This window comes from Pteropus medius, unplaced genomic scaffold, assembly GCF_902729225.1.
Source record: "Pteropus medius unplaced genomic scaffold, Ma_sr-lr_union100, whole genome shotgun sequence".
NCBI classification, from domain to species: Eukaryota; Metazoa; Chordata; class Mammalia; order Chiroptera; family Pteropodidae; genus Pteropus; species Pteropus medius.
Window position 1 is genome coordinate 562458 of NW_024355109.1, and position 20501 is coordinate 582958.

Genomic DNA, 20501 nt, shown 5'->3' on the forward strand with positions numbered 1-20501 from the left:
AAACTGGTGTATAGAGAAAACCTCACAGCACCACAGGGTTCTGAGGTCTAGGCAGGATGGATGAGGAAATTTTCCTTAAGGCAGTGGAAACGACCTCTGTCCTTATCATCTGAGATACAGTGCAAACCTGGAGGCCACCTGGTCTCCGGCTTTGGTTTCTTCATCTGCAAAATGAAGATTCTAACAGGACCTACTTTGCACAGTTACTATGAGGATTAAAATAGTTGCTGCATATGGTACTACATACAGCAAGCCTTTAATAAATGGGAGCTATTATTTTTTTCCTGCATTCAGCAAAGCAGTGGCACATACTCTCTCAGAAGTGCTGATATTCTATGATTTACTGATGCTTTTCAGCCCCTCTAAAACTTTGCTGCTTGTTTCTGACTCTAAAGCAAGTCAATTCTTACAGCAAAACTTTAAATCTAATCATCATAAAAAGAAGAGTTATTTTGGGGCATTTATATAGAGAACTTCCATCTGTATCATAGCCAGTTCTTGCAATAAAGCCAAGTACATGCTCGACTATTGATAGGATGGAAAAGAATCCATTAAGGAAACAGCGGGACACACCAGGAAACAACATGGATATATGAGAGATACTGTCAAGAGAGGGGTAGCAAAACTTAGGTTGACTATAACTGTGAATACACACACGCACACATTAAAAAAGAAGCTGGTTTCAAAATTCAGGCAGAAAAAGACCTGCCTAACAATTTAGACTTCCTCCAGGATTCTTCATGTGCTTTAACCTGACATTTTTTCAGACATTCAAATGTCTGAACCACTGTAATTAGGAAAAGATCAACTGAAAATAAAACATAGAATAATTGCCACATAATTTTAAAATCTCATTGGACTCAATAGTTTTCATTCTCTCTTTCCCTCCAAGTTTCACCAGGGCCTACTTTAGCAAAATTCCTCCCATGTTTTACATCCTTTGGTTTCTAATGCCCGTTCAGAGGAGTGAAAGAAATCGCTGACAGGCGAGAACTGGCCAACCTCCAGAAAAGTGAGCCCTAAATATATTTACTTGAAAGTTCAAGGCAGCTATTTTTAAATATACTACTTCTGGTTTCTCCCAAGAAATCTTTAAAATAAGAAAAAAAAAAAAAAAAAAGGAAAACTAGTTTCTCTGGGCAAAGCTCTAAAGATCTTAGAAATGCTGCGCTATTAACCCACACAAAGCGTCTCTGTCCTCACTCTTAGCGGGACTGCTAACTGGTGGGCAGTGGCCCTGCTGTGAAAGTCCCAGCAGCCTTTCTAATTGGAAACATCCTCCATGCAGGTGGGTCCTGGGCCAGGTGCCCTTTCTGTCCACTATACTTGCAGCCTCATAGACCCACTGCACACTAGTGCTAAAAATATAAAATGATTAGGGAAGAAACTTAGCCAGGGAAAGAATAAGCCCCAGGGAAACAAGCCCCTCCAGAGGGCCAAGCCTGTGGGCCACTGCTTTCCAGGCCCCCAGTCTCCCTGTGGAAGACCATCCCCCAGGACAGGCTGCAGCACTGGCACAGGAAGGGTTGGGGGTGGAAAGGACATTCTCACCCTCTGGGCAAATATTCAGGTCGCCCATTTTGCATATCTAAGTACAGTTTGTTTTCTCTTAATCATTCCCACACTCAGGAAGATAACTGTATTCACCAAAAGTTATCTGCAAACGAAAACCGTGGGAGACAGGCCCAGCTCATAGTCTTTCTCAGAGCTCTTCTGGAGGCCACTTTGGGAAGACGTTTGAGTTCAGCACATGCTGTGACCACTAAGAGAAACAAGTGTAATTAAATGAAAACCTCCATAAAAGCCCTTTGCAGTTCAGAAAGGGAAGTGGGATTTCTTCTCCCCAGTCACTGCCCTCTCCTGGCTTTGTTACTGAGTCATGTAAAGGAAGTTTCAAGCCCAGGAGAACAGTAAAGGGACATCACATGGATCAGCCAGCTGTGTCCTTAAATAATGCAGATCTCCTTACAACCTGGCAACATTTCAAACAACTATCTTCAGTAATTTCTTAGGGAAAAGACCAAAGTAATTTGAAAAGAGGGAATGGGAATTCCAAAAGATATCCCAATAATAGGACTGAATGATCTACATCCCCCCAAAAAGATATAAACTCTAAAAAGGGTGTTTCCACATTAGAATATTAATCTCCCAAGCAAATAAATATCCTCTATTAAAGATACTTATCACACATTTGAGAAGGAAAAAAAATGTGTTAGTAATTAAAATTTAAATTCCATATTTAGTCTACAGCCATGCCACCCTAAACAAGCCCAATCCTGTCTGATCTCGGAAGCTAAGCAGGGTCGGGCCTGGTTACTACTTGTATGGGAGACCACCTAGGAAGACCAGGTGCTGCAGGCATAAAAAATAAAAAATAAGGGATTGTAAACTGACAAGGTCCTTGCAATCTGTGAGGTCAACTAAGGGCCGCCTCGCCTAAAACATAATAATAATAAAATAAAAAATAAATTCCACATTTATTTAAGGGTGTGGCCTTCAGTTTACATTCTTACATTCAAGAAGTTTTGTCTTTTTCAAAGCTTATGTTTTGCTATCATCCTGGCTATTTTCCCAGGAGAAAAAGAAAAAATTGGTAGAATAAGAGGAAGGATGCCTAAAATTTGGAAATCATCTTTGGTATCTTAACGACTGAACAGCTTTCTGGTCTCTTGTCTTAGAGGATGTACACTCTCGTACTAAGGCAGTCAAACAAAATTTCTGTACAAGTTACCTTCTTTTCTAGAGCTGTGTTTCTCCATCTTCTACTAGGGCCATACTCAATCCTTCAGATTAATAATCTAATCTCTTTTCAAAAATTCCTAAAGCAGTGGCTTTCATGCTGTTCTGACTGCGGCCTAGAGTACAAAATACACTTTACATACACTACACTTCACTATACGCTCACATATCCTAACAAAAATAAATGTACACAAGTATACTTACCCTACCACGTGGGATGCTCACCCACACCGACTGCTCTATTTTAGTTCAGCTCTTAAAAGATGCTAGCTATGATCCACTAAACTGATTTTACAACCTGCTAGTGAGTTATGGCCTACAGTTTAAAATTTTCATTCATGCTTTCAATTCTAGCTTGGACAACATGTCCTCCTGGGAAGCCCTCCCTGCCTCTCTAAATTACAGCTACATGTCCCCCCTTAATGTTCCCATATATCTAATCCTCCTACATTATTTTGTGATGTAAAGGCCAGTATCTATGGGCTGGACAGGAGATCCAGGGGATCCAAGAAAATTGAACACATATGTCTGTGCAAAAATTTGCATACACATGTTCATAGCAGTATTACACATAAATAGCTAAAACATAGAAACTACCATATGCCCGTAAACAGATGAATAGATAAACAAAAAGAGGTATCTCCACACAATAGAATAGTATTCAGTCAGAAAAAAGAACAAAGTGCTGATATACACACTATAACATGGATGAACTTTGAAAGCATTATCTTCAATGAAATAAGCCAGACATGAAAGGTCACATATATGTCCTTTTATATGAAATATCCAGAATAGGCCAATCCAGAGACAGAAAGTATATTAGTGATTGCCAGGGGCTGAAGGAGAGGGGAGGATTGACGGTGAGAGCTAAAAGGTATGGGGTTTCTTTGGGGGTAATAAAAAGACTCTAGAATTGGTCGTGGTAATTGATGCATGACTTCGTGAATACGCCAATCACCAGCGAATGGTACATGTTATATGGGTACACTGCAGGATATGCAGGATATGAGTTCTATAAACCAGTTGAGAGAGAGAGAGAAAGAGAGAGAGATAGACAGACAGACAGACAGACAGACAGACATTGATTGAGATTGATTCAGGGGGAGACGTGGGAAGTGGTCTAAATTGCAGGAAGCAGGAACAGAATTTATCTCACTTACTCTTTATCCTCAGCTTCTAACACAAGGCCAGACACATGACACAGTTTCTATGAGTGTTTGTTGAACTAATAATTGACTCTCTGACAAGGGCGAAATGGGCTTTCTCAGTCAGGTAGACACATTCACCTTGGGGCAGCATGAGGTTAATCACTCAAAAAAGGAAATGAGCTTCGTTTTTAAATGACCTCCCACCTTCACTTACAAAATAATCCGGATTCCAATACCTTTGACGATTATAAACTAATGGGTTTTTTAAAGAAAGAAAAACATTATTTTTTGCTGTCTCACTATTTCAAAAAGAAAAAAGGTGTACAACAGTCTGCCCCATAGAACTTCCTGTGAAATCTGCTAATAAAAGCTTTCTCAGCCACGGTGAGAAAGGAGGCTGTTAAAAACATACTCTGCAGCTCACTCCAACCTCAAATTGCCTATTTTAAGCTTAATTACTGCAAAAATACAGTTTTGGCTCAGCTATAGACAACAGTTAACCACCAAAAGAGAGTAGGAGTAAGGGATCCAGGAAACTAAAATCACAAGAGCAGGGATAGTGCTACTTTTGTTGATAAAAATATATTTTTTACATCTGTGACAAATATGTAACTTAATCGGCACAGAGTCTTTTTTTTTTTTAGCCTGAGCACAATTGGATGGCTACTCATTTAAGGTTTCATCTATGTCTGTTGAAAAGCCGATATCCATAGCCACCCGCCATGACGACACAAGCCTGCTATAAGTAAATGGCTAACAACATTCTGACCCAAGAAGTGAAAATTCTGGTTGTTTTCAATGTCCAAACAAATAAGAACTAATAATACAGAACCACCCCAACAGTATTTATTCTCTTCCCACACCATTTCAGTGTCCAGTGGAAGCTGTCCCCAACATCCGAATTTCTGTCTTACCACCTTCTTTAATATTTATTTTAACCAGCAGGAAGACTCCTCATTCTGCCACCAAGCGAAAGTTAACACATAATTTCAGATCTCAACTTTGGCAATACAAAACCGGAAAATAATTCCAACGTGTTACTTATAAACTGATCTCTTTTTTTAAATGATATTTTAAAATATGGTGCACATCTAATCAATACGTGAAAAACACTTTTTGCTATATAAAACACAGAAAAAGGTGGCTGAAGATGAAAAATGCAGATCAGGTCAATGAACTGCTATGAAGTGGGAAATGCAGGCACGTGCCCAAACAAGTAACGTTCAAGACAGATGAATAAATCCCGTAAGTACATAAGCAAAGCGCTAATGATACACTCCATTCATATTTCTAATTTAAACTTTCAAATGGTTGTTAAATATTTAAGATACTTCTTACAAGCACAGATATTACTGCCTAGTTTTAACATGGCCAGAGCACTATGGAAAGCAATTTGGTGGTTCCTCAAAAAGTTATAGAATTACCGCATGATCCAGCAGTTTTACTCCTGGGTATCTACCCAGAAGAACTGAAAGCAGGGACTCATACATGAATGTTCACTACAGCCAAAAGGTGGAAACAACCCAAGTGCCCATCAATGAATGGATAAAGAAAACACAGTTCATCTGTACAGTGGATATTATTCAGCCATAAAAAGGAATGGTATTCCAATACATGCTACGATGTGGATGAATCTTGAAAACGCTACGCTCAGTGAAATAAGTCAGACACTAAAGGAAAAACATTGCACGATTCTAGATATATGAGGTACCTAAAATAGGAAAATTCATAGAGATAGAAAGTAGAATGGTGGCTTCCACGGTGGAAGGAAAGGAGAATGAGGAGTTATTGTTTAATGGGGACAGAGTTTCTCTTTGGGATGATGTGTCAAAACCTAATCCAGCTAAACACGTTCCAAAAAGCTTTTCACATCTCTACTGGAACTCAAAGCCGCAAACCCACTAGGTGTCAAAGGGACAGACTTCCCAATTTGATTTTAATCTCAGCAGAGTGATACAAATACATTCGATCCTAAAACACAGAGCCAATCTACACAGTGTGACACATAATGGTTCCCAGAAACGCTTTGTCCTGGCCTCACTAATAGAAGTTTTAAGTCTTAAACAGTAAAATAATATTTAATATGCTCTAACATAAGTTATTTGACTTATGAGGACTGAGAACTCTGAATCCTGGAATCTTAGATCAAAGGCAGCATTTTCCTACTTGAATGTCCTCTAAGATAGAAGTCGGTCCCCGACCCTGGGACAACAGACCGGTAATGGTCAGGTCAGTGGCCTGTTAGGACTGGGCCGCACAGCAGGAGGTGAGCAGCAGGTGACTAAGTAAAGCTTCATCTGTAGCTACTGCCACTCCCCAGCGTTTGCATCACTGCCTCGGCTCCCCCCTCAGATCATCAAGGCATTAGATTCTCACAGGAGCACTGGTCCCTAGTGCCAAAAAGGTTGGGGACTACTGCTCTAAGACATCCCAAAAAAACTAAAAAGTTTTTGCACAGCAAAGAAAACCATCGACAAAGCAAAAAGACAATCTACTGAACAGGAGAAGCTATTTGCCTATGATACATCTGATAAGGAGTTAATATCCAAATTTTATAAAGAACTCATACAACCCAACAACAACAACAACAACAACAACAAACAATCCAATTAAAAAATACGCAGAAGAACTGAACAGGTATTTCTTCAAGGAAGAAATACAGATGGCTAATGGACATACGAAAAGATGCTCAAGTTCACCAATCATCAGAGAAATGCAAATTAGAACCACAGTGAAGTATCACCTCACATCTGTCAGAATGGCTATCATCAATAAACCAAAAAACAACAAGTGTTGGAGAGGATGCGGAGAAAAGCGAACTTTCATGCACTGTTGATGGGATTGCAAATTGATATAGCCACTATGGAAAAGTTTAGAGGTTCCTCAAAAACTTAAAAACATAACTACCTTTTGACCCAGCAATTGCACTTCTGAGTATTTACCCAAAGAAAACCAAGACACTAAGTTGTAAAGATCTTATGCACCCCTATGTTCACTGCAGCGCTATTCACAATAGCCAAGATATGGAAGCAACCTAAGTGCCCATTAATAGACAATTGGATAAAGAAGTTACGGTACATATATACAATGGAATATTACTCAGCCATAACAAAATGTAACCTTACCATTTACAACAATATGGACAGACCTAGAGAGTATTACTCTGAGTAAAATAAGTCAGACAAAGATAAAAACCATATGATTTCACTTATATGCAGAATCTAAGAAACAAAGGGTACAAATGATGTGAAAACAGACACAGATACAAAGAACGAACTGAACTGGTAATTGCCAGAGGGTAGGGGAGTTGGAGGGCTGGGTGAAAAAGGTGAAAGGATGAAGAAATACAAACTAGTACTTAAAAAAGTCATGGGGACATAGAGTACAGCATAAGGAATATAGTCAATATTATTGTATTGGCTGTGTGTAGAGCCAGATGGGTGTTAAGAGTAATCGGGGGATCACTTCATAAATTAAGTATCTAACCACTGTACTGTATATCTGAAACTAATATAAAATAAATTTTAAAAACACAGCTCCTTTAGACAGAGATAGTACTCAATAATTATTTGATAAATGAAATATTTCAATAATCTTCCTAAAAAGAAGATGGATAGATGTGTCTTCTTGTAATTTTTTCCAATTGGCTAATACGTAAAGTCTCGAAAGCAGATATGATAAAAACTCAAAGGGAAATGAAAACTCTAATTTATAATTCTTTTGTGTAAAAGATAAAACACTGACATAAGTTGTCACCTTTTCTCTGAGCTCCTTAGAACACCAGTGTCCAATGAGATGTTAATAGTGCTTCGTGAAATGAACAACATATATGAAGTAAGAATGCTTAAGGTTATGGGAAGAGAGAAACGGAGAAATCAATTTAAGTTTGGGAAAGGCAGGGTCTTGGGCACCTGCTGCCAGCACATCTGTTCCTATCGTGGGAGAAGGATGTGTTCCCCAATTTGGGGAACACTGGCTTATAGCTACACAAGGCTTCTTCAGGTTTATATGCTTAAAAGGGTTGAAAGTAGAACAAATAGGTAATGAGATGCTTTCTTGGGTTTTTCCAAAGACTGCAGGTGAAATTTCAGGTGACAGTTTTACTTGTTTAGAAATAAAATGACATATTATCATTTTATCACACTAAAGAAATAAAGTGTCATCTCTGAAAGCCTAAAAAACATCTTTCACTGACTCGCCGTGAACAACTCTGTCAAAGACAGACTATCTTTCAGCAAAGGAGGAACAAGTAACAAACTAAAAGTCGAAAGTCCATCCAATTTCTCTTCCAAGTAAATGATGAAATCAAGTCTTCAAAAACAGGAAATAAATCACTCTCTCTGAAATGATGTGCAGAAAGGGAAACAGAAGTGACTCATTTGCACAAGGGTTCACATTCCTGAGACAGTGGCATGAACACTGCACAGTAACACAACAGTGAGACATTACCACCTCTCTCCTTAAGCATCCCTGATCTCCTGGGTTAGGAACTGGGTGTAATGGGGAGCAGAGCTCAAATGAAGCGGTCAGGGAGCATGCCGTGGCTTTCACAACTGCGCTAGTAATTCTGACCAAAGCGGAGTTCAGTTCAAGCGTCTGCCGTGGGCCACTCTCCCTCTCTCCTTGCCTCACTGGTATCGATCCCTGCATCCTGCACAAAGCTAAATTAAAGATGGGCTACATCAGATAAGGCCACTAAGTAGAAGCTTACCAGGCCCCTGAGAAAACCAGTCTGGGCTTAAGATTTGTAATCCAGGCCTGGGTCATTTACTAAACAAATATTCTGCATACACCATGAAAAGATCACTATTAGAAGTAGGGGGCTTGGTACAAAAGTACAGTAAGGAAAGAGTCTCGGGCTCTCAAAGAGTTTACAGCCTCCTCAAGAATATCGGTTTGAGAAAAGGAACAAACTGATTATGCTCTCGGTCAGGCTCCAAATCTTTTAAACCAGCCTTGAAAACAAGCACTGGCCTACATTCCCAGCATCCGTTACCCTGATGGAACTTAAACCATCTGAGCAACAAGGTTAAACATTCTGTAGAGTGAATTGTGTGACAGGACCCAGTGGATCTGCAGCTTGAAGGTACTTGCATTCTTTCCCAGGTTTGAATAGGAAAGAGAGAGAGGAAAGGGAGCCTGGAAGGATAACAGAGGCACTAACAAAACGGTCAATGAAAATAATTCGAACTGGAAAAAAAGTTCTTTACACCCACCAAATTTTTAGAAAATGATTCACAAAGCTGATTTCAACACTCTATTGCCTGTATTTCCAATGTTTTTTACAAATCTAGTTCTTAGCACTTCCCTTAAAAGAGATGATACTGAGGGGCCTTAATAGGAAATATTAAGAGAAAAAGTCATTTGAGGTCAAAACAATATAGGTCCAGGGATGAATACAACGAGCTAGCGCCTCTTTGGTCTGATCTCAGGAAGTGAAGCAAGGTCTGAGGTTTTCTGAAACATGCCCTGTGCAGGATTCTTTCAGAAAAGTCAACATAACACACTGACCTGAACAGTTTCCATCTCCCATCTCTCGTGTAACGCTGGCTTCATGTACATCAGGATACTGGGTGGAGAATGTTTCTAAATAAAGAGGCAGGAGCTACCCTATGATTCTGAGGCACAGCCAGGCTGAGAATCTCTGCTTTACAGAAGCAGCTGGCCATGAAACTGGTCTGCAGAGACCACTGTCTCCTCAAATAAGGATACATTTGTTGGGCTCTTCCAGGCAAGGAGAATCAGTCAGTAGCCTGAGGTCATGATGATCTAACAAGAAGACACCTAGAGAAGTGAGTGAAAGGTGAGCAAGTGAGACAGGAAACCCCAACAGCAGCTGCCCAGTGGGTCTTGTAGAAAATTGAGAAATACTGTTCCCAGGTCTATTAAATAGCTGGATTCACTCAACTCGACTTTAGGGGTCCCCCTTTCCAAAGCAGCCATCCAGTGCTGTCAAGCTCTTTCTGCATCTACTGTTCCAGCCACAATTGGCTCAGTAACAGCCCCTTCACACTCTATGGCTGCTTACCCAGGGCTTGTCCCGTGCCTGTGCTTCTCGTTTTTGTGTCTCTACGTCTCAAACTTCCATGAAGAAGAAGACTCTGTCCAAAACAGATCAGCCCTGTGGGGCACAGTTGTTGAGGCAGAGGCTGCTAGCTGGCCTATAGAAGCTTACCTGAGGTATCAGGCACCACCACCCCGAGTTCAACCACTTGGCCTAGGTGTGGGGTTTCCAGCAGCAAGTACAGGGAGGCTGAAGAAAGGAAACCCTCCAAAGGAAGTTGTGGACAGCAGGTTCTCAGTGGGGCCACTACGACTAGCAGACATCTACCTTAACTAGGCTAGTAAAAGTTTCAAAGTTCTGTATATGGTGGGTAATGATTTCTCAGTAAGGCTTATTCTACAGGTCTCTAACTGGTGCTTAACAATCTAAATCAGTGTTTCTCAAATTTCAATGTGCATCAGGATCATTTGAAGGGCTGGTTAAAACAGATCACTGGGCCCCTCATCCAGAGTTTGTGATTCAGTAGCTCTGGAGGGACCTCAAAAATTTGCATTTCTAACAAGTTCCCAGGTGATGCTAAGGTTGCTGCTATCATCAAGAACCACTGGTCAAACCTATTAGGTATCTTAAAGAAGAAAAACTTCTATTTGGTGCAATCTGGTATTGTTATATATAAATATATATCTACATACTTCAAAAATAAGTATTTTTAAAAGCACATAGATTTTGAGGTAAATTAACCATACTTATATTATAGAACTGTAAATTTCAGACTTAGCTATAACTTTACAAGCTAAGTATGACTAGGTACATATCTTCTCTCTGATATTTTGGGGCCCACTCATCTAAATCAGTAGTTCTTAACTAGGGGCAATTTTGCCACCCAGAGAACAGATGACAATGTCTGCAGACATTTTTAATTATCACAACTGGGAGAGGTGGGTGATGCTGCTGGCATTTGGTAGATAGAGGCCAGGGATGCTACTCGACATCCTATAATGCACGGGCAGCCTCTACAACAAAGAATTATCTGGTCCAAAATGTCAACAGTGCTGACACTGAGAAACCCTGATCTATAGGTTGTTTAGAAGGTGAGAATTCAGCACCATGTAGAATTAAGAATCCAACCTGCCCAGGAATCCTCGTGTGTGGGAAAAGCACAGCTCCATGGGACACTGAGCCCCAAAGGTGCCGCTCACCATACTACAAGCACAACCATAACTGAAATCCAAGAGGAAGCTTGGGTCTGAGGCACCGAGGGCAGACACACTGCCCCAAAGGAGCCAGCACAGCCCTGCGGTATGAACAGGAGCCAGCTACTGGTTTTTATTTTTTGCTTTTCGTTTTAAATCTGATTAACCTGGAAGTGAAAGAGGGGGTTGAGCATATTTCCAAACACATCTGGATTTGCCGTGAAAAGATGAAAATAAGATAACCACAGTAAAAAAAAGGCACAGTACTGTCTTCAGAGACACAGTTCTCAACACCGACCTTAAACTCTTTCTTAAAAGAAAATTTTTCAAAAACAATGCACCCTCTTCAAGAGCAGCAGGGTGCAAAACTCCTAAACCCATTTCTGTAGATAACAGATACTGGTTTAAATTGGCTCCGAGCAGAAAAACACATCGAAACGAGTATCTCGCGCAGGGCCAGGAAGAAATGTAATCTTAAGGTACTTCTTTTACAATATTTATATAAAATATACCCAAATAATCTGTGACCAGGCGTATATAATCAGATTCTTATAATCAGAGCATTTAGCACCATCCACTGAAAACCCCCTCAAAGCAGTAACAATTGCTAAGATTTACTGATGATTTACTAATGCCAGACAGTATTTAAAATATTGCATGTGTAATATCTCATTTCACTTTCAAAACAAATCTAAATCTATGAAGCAAGTTCGATTACTATGCCTACTTCACAGATGAGGAAAGTGAGGCACAGAGACATTAAGTCTCTTGTCCATAGTTAGGCAGCGACCACCAGCAGTTTCAGGATTCGAATCCAGACAGACAGATCCGATAACATAAGAAAGATACTAAAAGATTGGGAAGTATAAAATGTCTGTGAAGACATTAAAAAAATAAAAGCCATCCCTGAATTCAAGGCTAACTATACCACAAGCATCGCCCTCCATAATATTAAAACGTAGAGCTCAACTCTGATGGACAGAGAGCTGGCGATTCCAGAAAACACAGCGCCAGACAACAAGGAGCTGAGTGTGAAGGCTGCCTGCACATCCAGCACTGCTGACAACACTTGTTCTGTTCCATGGACAACCAGCATATGTCAGATGTAAAGACAGATGCCACTTTCATTAAATCTCCACAGCAAGAACACACAAATGGGACAATGCTTAAGAAACTCTAAGTGACAAGGTGCTAATAGCTTCCCCTGTGCTCCAGATGCTCTGCTAACAGGCAACACTGGAAAGGAGAGAGACCAACTTCCTGCATCCTTGGTGAGAAAGAGAAAGCAATACCAAACACAGACAGCCCCGCACATTCCCCACAGAGATCACTTAGAGGAGAGCAAACTGGGAGAGGGTTCAGGGCTGTTTAAACTCCAAAAATTTTTCGAGGGGGGGCAAACCACTGGCAAGGAAACATCCCAGCACTTCATAGATGATGATCAACTTTGAGGGGATAATGCTCCTGATAAGGAGCATGGCCAAGAGACTCAAATGAAAGCACCCAAACAAGGCAAGTACTGAACCGAGTCATGTTCTGCTGGCTGGTTCTGATTTTCATCAGCACAAGGAGTACCAGGGATTCAGTGTACAATGCTGTACAAAAAGTGTCCCCAAACTGCAACATTATGCCAAGAATGGAGGCAAAGAATAGAGATTGGCCCACAGTGATTTAAAGAAAAGGAGCTGGGGTGCTCCCAGTGCCAGACTGGTCTGTTTACAACCGAGCCGGAAAGCAAGCACAGGGGCTTCCCTGCAGGTCTCAGTTTCCTTCTGCTGCCCTGGCAGTAAGATGCCATCTTTGATTGGTTGCTAGTGACAACCAATTTAGGACAGCTGGATTCAGGAAACAAAAAATGCCCAGCAATAACACCTTACCAACCAGCCCGGATTTCCATTTGCCAGACTTCAGCTCAGAGTCAACACAACAGTGTCACTGGGCCCCGCAGGGGAGGAGAGTCCGGAATCAAACAGCAGAGAGACTCTCGAAAGAGCCCTGCAAGGCTTCAGAAATCACAGGACATTCCCAACATCTGCTTTCTCTTGTTTTTCGTTGTCTGTTCCACAAAGTGACTAGGAATGTAGAAATAGAAGGGGTCCTATGTGCTTGTTTTCTGAAGCAGCACACAGGGAGTCCCTGAGGAACCCCCTCCTACCTACCAGCCAGTCTGAGAAGGGAAGACACCACGACCAGCATGGTGCACGTGGCAGCTTAGGAAGAGAGTTCAGGCTGAACACGTGGGGGACTCAGCAAGGAGGAAGGGCTCCATCAGAAGCTGGTCCTAGAAGGGGAGCCCCAAGTCCATAGCATCTGGACACGCCCCTCCCAGGGTGGGGAGCCAGGGGAAGGGTGAGGAAGTGGGGAAGGGAAGTAGGATAAGAGGTAAGGACCGCCCCACTGCTGCAGCAGAGCGGGGAAGGACCTTGCAACTGAAGGGATTTAGTGGCAGCTATACAGGTGAAGTAAACTGCCTTCAGCACTCTCTGGAAGGAGAAGTAATGTCTCTTTTTATTTGATACCAAAATATCTTCTAAGACACAGGACTAGCTGTACATGCTTATTAGCTTAGGGGTCCTCTTAACTACATTTTGTCTAATGAAAGTGCTATGTGCCTTATCATTTGCAAATCTGCTCAACAACCTTTCATCAGTGCATTCAAGGACCCAAGGTTAGAAAGTCCCACGATAAGAGCAAAAACCAAAGACCAAAATCATGTAACACAGTATCACACCCAGCTAGGATCCAGCCAAGGAAAAGACTATAGCTGATTCAGCAAAAGCCAAGACAGCGGCAGTCAAGGGCTATGACTCCGTAATTCCATTTGCAGTCCCTAGGAAACACAAGAGCCACAAGACCTCCCCACATCTGCAAACAGGCTGTGGAAGACAGTATATACACACACAGGCAGACCTGTCAAAGGCCCTAAATTGCAAGAAAAAGGTTTGCCTATAAAGCCAAGGTCCAGGGAGCACTGGCCTAAGAAATATAAGAACTTTAACAAAGAGAACGAGCCATTCTGCTAAGTAGATTTAAAAACACACACACACACACACACACACACACACACACACACACACACACACTAAAATTGATGGGTATTCTCTATTGAGACTTCCTGAACAACAATCAGGTTGAAAAATACATCCTCTAAAAAATGCTTGTCAGGCAGCAATTCCACTTCCAGGAATTTATCTAGGAGTAATAAACGAGGATGTATACATTTATAAGGCAAAATATTGGAAGCAACCTGAATATCTCACAATAAGTGTTAGATAAATTATGGTATATAATTTATAGTGGATTAATGGGGTACCATGCAGAAATTCAAAACTTATATATTATTGTCATAGAAACCTTTCACCTTAATTATTGTTTTAAAAGTAGGTTACAAAATAGTATTCATAATTCCATTTAAAAAGTATATCATATATTTTATATGTTAGCATAGAAAAATCTGGAAAACACTGATATTTTTTCCAAACACATCTGAATTAATAGGACTAGGTGATGCTTCAGTTTTGTTTTCTTATATAATTTTTTAGTACTGCAAATAGCATGGATACTTTTGAAATTTAAAAAACAAGAAAAAAACAAAAAGAAAATTTTTCCAAGTGCTTTCTTCAGCAACACATAAAAAAATTGGAAAGATACAGAAAAGACTAGCACAGCCTCTGCACAAGGACAGCACGTAAATTAGTGAAGCATTCCATACTTTCTAAAAAGGACGTTTCCAATGCCCATACAACATGTTGCTTGCACTCTTCACCTGGTCGACTACACCTGATCAGTGCTTCCTACATAATCTGGAGGAAGGGCTCTGTGATGCCACAGACCACAGCCCTGCTTCAAGAGGCACTATCTCCAGGAGCCCATTAAAGACGTGGAGAAAGTCTGCTTAGTTCAGTATAACACAGTTTGCCAAACATCTGTGATCCTAAAACACCTACAGTTTAAAAGGCTCAGCGATAAAGTAGGATGATTCCAAACCAAGGTGATCAGAGCAGTGGAAAGTCTGAAAGCAACAGTCCCTGAAGTGAGACTGCAGAAGATGAACATAACCAGCCTGATGACTAAAAGGCCCAGGAAAATCTGAAAACCAGCTTCAAATATTTGACCCACACTCATAAGTAGAAGACAGCAAAACTGTTCTGTGACATCCAGTAGACACCACACTAGAACGAACACAGAAAAGTAACTGAGAAGCAAATTCCAGCCCAAACTAAGAAAGGGCTTTCTGAGACTCTCGCTTTTCCCATCATGAAAATAGTGAAGCAAAAAGTGGATACCAGCTACCAGGAATGCTATAGAAGAAACTTCTCATGGGCCAGAATGCATGGTTAGATAGTCACCAAGAGTCCTCCAGCCAAAAATCCTCTAGGCAGCAATCAAGGAGGGCAAGAGCTCAGTAACTGCCCCAGAATTAGCTCAAGTCAGTCTGTCCACACCAAGTCCCATCTGGAGGACATGCCTACCAATCTCGGTCAATGCCCATCAATGTCCCCTGAGCAGGAACTATGCACATTCATCTCTAACCCTTGCCACAGGCTGAAAATACTCTAAGAACAGCTCAGGGCATTTGTAGGTCCCTGCTTCAACCTCTAAGGGGACCTGCTGTGCACCTACCCACATCTAGAGAGACCAAGACACCTGTGGGCTAAGGGCTAGCAAGAGATGATATTTTCAAAAAGAAAAACTCTCTCCCCAAAGACAAAGATGAGGAAAAGGACCCAGTGGATGAAAGTGAACAGACTGTTTTATGTAGACACACACATCCCACCCCAAGCATCATTCTTTTCTCTCCTTTACTTTACCCCTCTTCTCTCAAAGAGTTTGGAGAAAGTGGGAGAGACAGCAAGAGAGCAAGAGACAAACCCATAACAAAAATTTAGACATCAATATGCCTCTTATACACCAATCCAAATTATATTCTATTAAAAGACAAGCATTTTAGAAAGGGGAGGAGGATTTGGGGAGAAAAAAAATCTAGTCTTCATCAAATTTTAGTTGCATTTGTCAGTCTATTTTAACAGTAACTATTAACAGTGTTTCCAATTAAATGAAACATAAAGGTGCTACAGCAACCCTTTACTAAAGTCTTTGTTTTCTCCGTAACTGTTTTATAACCACACACAAAAAAGTTCTCCCTGTTCATTTCACATTTTGGTTAGATATCCTGGCTCCTCCATGTCCTCAAGGCTCCTTTCACAATACTGCCTCTCATCCCTCTCCTCCTGCTCCTGCTCCTGCTCCTCCTCCTCCTCCTCCTCCTCCTCCCCTCCCCCTCCCCTCCCCTCCCTCCCCTCCCCAGGCTGTTACCTCAATGCCCTGTCCTCAGGGTGGCTAAATCCCAGAGGCTGGAAAAGAGTATCTTTTCAAGAACAATGAAAAGTTACACCAGGGCTGGTGTATGTTCCACAGCTTCTTGCCCAAGGTCATTTGACCCACCTAACTACAGAAGAAACTGGGGCAGCTGAAGAAGAGCAAGCAGAATGTAAATGCAACTCAGGTAACAAGTTCAAGTTGGCCAGAACTGCGACTTGGAAATACATGCCCAGAGCCAGAGCCTGCCACCAACCTCTAAGCAATATCAATGGGAGCCGACTCCAGTTTTGAGGTGGGATAAATTCTGAAGCATTCAAATATGAATTCATTTTGAATTTCCCAGAACTTCTGCTAGGACCCTTAGCAAAACTAGATGCTCTCCGATACCCACGCCTGAAGATAGTTTCAATGTTGTTGCTGATTTTTTAAGTCATGTAACTTCACCCAGCTGCTCTGAAAATTACCTATGCACTGAATTGTAAGTGATCCTTAAAAGCTAAGACTCCAAGAGGTACCACAAAGAGATCTGTTCAAATTACCCCACAACCAGTACAAGAGCCTCCACAGAGAGAATGAAGCCCAGAGGCCAGAACAATGATTTTCCAACAGTGTGATCCAGAAGCCACTGCAATCTGCAAATATCTGATGTGAATTTCATTCTTACATCAATTTTAATTGTGTTTTACTGGAATAAAACACAAACACATGATTTGATGTGTTACATCACATTTAACATATCGGAGATCAACAATGAGGGAAGCTGTGCTGTCAGGATAACCCATTTTTGTACAGAACTCAGAATAAAGCTTCTCCAGCCATCTCTATGTGGAAAGCATCCTAGGATTACAAAACTAGCTGTTTTTAAAAGGGTGATATTTGTACCACTTAACTGGTGAATGGGGAGCGTCTCTATCCTATGTAGCCAAAACAAAATCCAATCTCCCTTCTATTTCTAATTTATGTTCATCAAAACAGCCTCACTGACATCACTGATTGGGTTTATACCATTTTGGCTTTAACTATAAGCTTACAAAATATACTCTTAAAATATCACTACTTTATGAGTTCCATGGAAAATTATGTGTTTTAAAAGGGTACTACTGGTTTTCAAAAAATGTCTGAAACCATGGGCCAAGGTTGATGTCACCAAAAGTAGCTACAAAACAGATTCCAGAGTGGCTATTTCTCTGAGAAATGGCAATGCCACAGGTCGTGCTGCTGAGTCAAGTTAGTTATTAGAGAACAGGGAATTAGGAAAAGATTAAACAAACTGGTCATGCGAAATGAACATGGCTGATGTAAAAGAACAATGCCTTCCACATCAGAGAACATCTGAGATTTAAAGCAATTCATGATTTAAGTGGGCCAAATGCTTACAAAACTTAGGTGACAGTCCATTTTTAATGTATTTTTTTAAACGAACAGGTAATAATTGAGTTTATATTTTGAGTTAACAAAAGACAGCACTGCCATCAAATATTTTAAGGATGCACATTACCCAAAATAACATTCTTACACTTTTCAATATTTTCAAAGTTTACTTACGGTTGTTCCAATCAAGCCTAATTAAGATGCTTAAAAGTTATAAATAAATAGCCAAACAAAATAAAATATGTCAAAGAGATTCCAGGTGAACTTTTCAATAGAAAATAAATGAAAAATTGTGAATTGTTTTAAAGGGAACAGGTAAACAAACTGACACAATTAAATGTGCATGTCCTTTCCCCTGCCTGCTCAGTCTAAAAAGAAGGAAATCCCATTTCCAGTGCATTTTATGAGGGGTGTGGGGGATCACAGGGTTGGCAAAGATGATATAACCCAAATTCCAAAACGAAACAGAACAAACAACGCTGAGACCAAGAATGGATCCTCCATACACTCCAGAGCCACCACCTTGGAGAAACAGGTCATATGCCTGCCCCCAGACAAGCAAAGGCAGAAGCATGGGCAGGAGGAGGTCACCAGGGACCTTGCTTCCTCCTAACAATATTTTTCTTTCAACCATTAGTACTTTTAAAAAGTCCAAGTAATATCAAATGCTGCCAAGGATTTGGGGAGACTGGATCCCTCATACACTGCTGGTAGGACTGCAGAGTATAGACACTGGAAAACAACTTGACAGCTTCTTAGGAAATCTAAGGCAATTCCAGTGCAAACCCACAATTGCACTCCTTAGCACTGACCAGGGAGACATGAAGACTTATGTTCACACAAAAGCCTGTAACTAAATACTTTCATCAGTTATTCCTAATGGCCAAAAACTAGAAACAGCCCACAAGTCCATCATGGGTGGGTACACAGGCTGTGGCACATCCATACTATGGACTGTGGCATGTATTGTGTTATTACACGTATATACATTTCTGAAGTAACAAAATTACAGAAACGAAGAGCAGATTAATAGCTACCAGGGGTCAGAGAGTGATGGGTGAGAGTGTGAGGCTGTGAAAAGCAATTAAGGGACCCCCATGATGATGGAAGTGTGCTGCGTTTCACAGGATCAATGTCAGCACCCTGCTTGTAACATTGTACTATATAATTCTGGAACATATGGGAAACTGGATAAAGGGTACAAAGATATTTCTGTATTATTTTTTATAACTGCCTATAAATCTATAATTATCTAAAAATGAAAGCTTTAATTTAAAATGAATACATAAATTAAAATACATTTTTAGAAGTCCAGCTACAGCCAAAACTGGGTAAAGATTCAATTAGCAAGTGGGAGAATGGAATAAGAGTCTAAGAAACACAGAATCACTTCCTAATGACATTCCCTAAAGACGACAGAGGAAGGCATTACGGCAACAGATAACACGTTGCCAGTGTGTGGACTCCAGCACACCTGCCTATCACTTAGATAAAAAGCACAGGGCTGACGGGCCGCTTTTCGGTAAGCACTCCTCACGGCGGGTGGCCTGTTTCAGCCTGGTCCAGTTTCTCTTTAAACTGTCCCAAAAGACACTAGCTTGAGCCTGCTCCATCCCAGTTTCCCAACTTACGGTCATTAGGGTCTCAGGACAAATAAGTCTGTGAAAGACAGCATCGTTGACCTCATCCTTAGAACTCTACCATGCACACAGGTATATTAATGGCTCTGGAAACCCATGCAGTAAACCAATTTCTCTTTAACACCCTGACGGACAAACGTATTTGACCCTAGAACACTCACCCTGCTGAGCACCACAGTATCTCTGATTTCATGTGACCAAAGCATACCTTAGAGATTCTGGATCTAGTCAGGTACACCCCATCCTGCTAAATAGGTGCCACAAACTACAAATAAACGTTCTTGGCCTCATGGTGAACTGAGCTCAAACTCTCAATGAAAGCCATGGATACCTGGGCATCAGGATTGGGCATTTTCTGTGCCACTGAGAAAATAGAATACAGGACCCTTTGGTTCCTTTTGCTTTATCTGTTGGGTGTTTATCATATGCTAGGCACTGTGCTAAGCAGTATTTAAATATATCCCAGCTAATCTTCAAAGCAACCATTTACAAACAGATACTGTTATAACATCTTTCATTAAAGAAAGGCATTGAGGCTTAATGTTGTTATAAAGTGGCTGAGCCACAGTGTGAACCAGGTGTGACACCAAGGTCCAAGTCCTAAACCACTGAGCTCTACTGCCTTCCGAGAGGAGTGAGGATAAAGTTCATGTAAATGTTATTAGAAACAGGTGATAAATACCCGCCTCTCTAATCAGTCCCAACTTTCACCTGATCTGGCGATTACAAGGAAAGGAATCATTTCTATGCCTGGCATTCTCCACTGTACACAACTTGCTCCAGCCGTAGCTAGTATGTTTCCTAACACGCTATGCTTCCTCTGGCTTCTAGGCATATTCTGTTCCTTTTATTCAGAGCGTGTCTCTATTCCTTGGCTAACTCTGACTCATCCATTGAGTGTCAGCTTATATCTCACTTTCTTCTGGAAGTCTTCCCGGACCCTCAGGCCTGAATTAGGGCCCTTCTTAAGTGCTGTCACAGCCCCAGTCACCCTGCTCAGAGCACACCTCAAGCACTGCCTGAAGACATGTTTACCTCCCACTAGACTGTGAGCTCTGAGTCCCATGAAGGCAGAATCTACGGG

At 41.1% G+C, this 20501-nt stretch overlaps 2 protein-coding genes, 1 non-coding gene and 1 pseudogene across 14 annotated transcripts in view; 3 read left to right on the forward strand and 1 right to left on the reverse strand.

Moving 5' to 3' along the window:
- CARMIL1 (capping protein regulator and myosin 1 linker 1) overlaps window positions 1–20501 on the reverse strand; it is a 261243-nt gene that overhangs the window by 234322 nt on the left and 6420 nt on the right. The gene's annotated exons all lie outside the window — the stretch shown is intronic.
- The window catches only part of LOC120598328 (cytidine monophosphate-N-acetylneuraminic acid hydroxylase), a 234473-nt gene that overhangs the window by 58257 nt on the left and 155715 nt on the right, over window positions 1–20501 (forward strand). The window lies entirely within an intron of this gene.
- On the forward strand, window positions 2243–2361 carry LOC120598412 (uncharacterized; annotated as a pseudogene).
- Window positions 14698–14800, forward strand: LOC120598421 (U6 spliceosomal RNA). Its single transcript, XR_005651589.1, has one exon. It is a non-coding gene; the product is annotated as a U6 spliceosomal RNA (small nuclear RNA).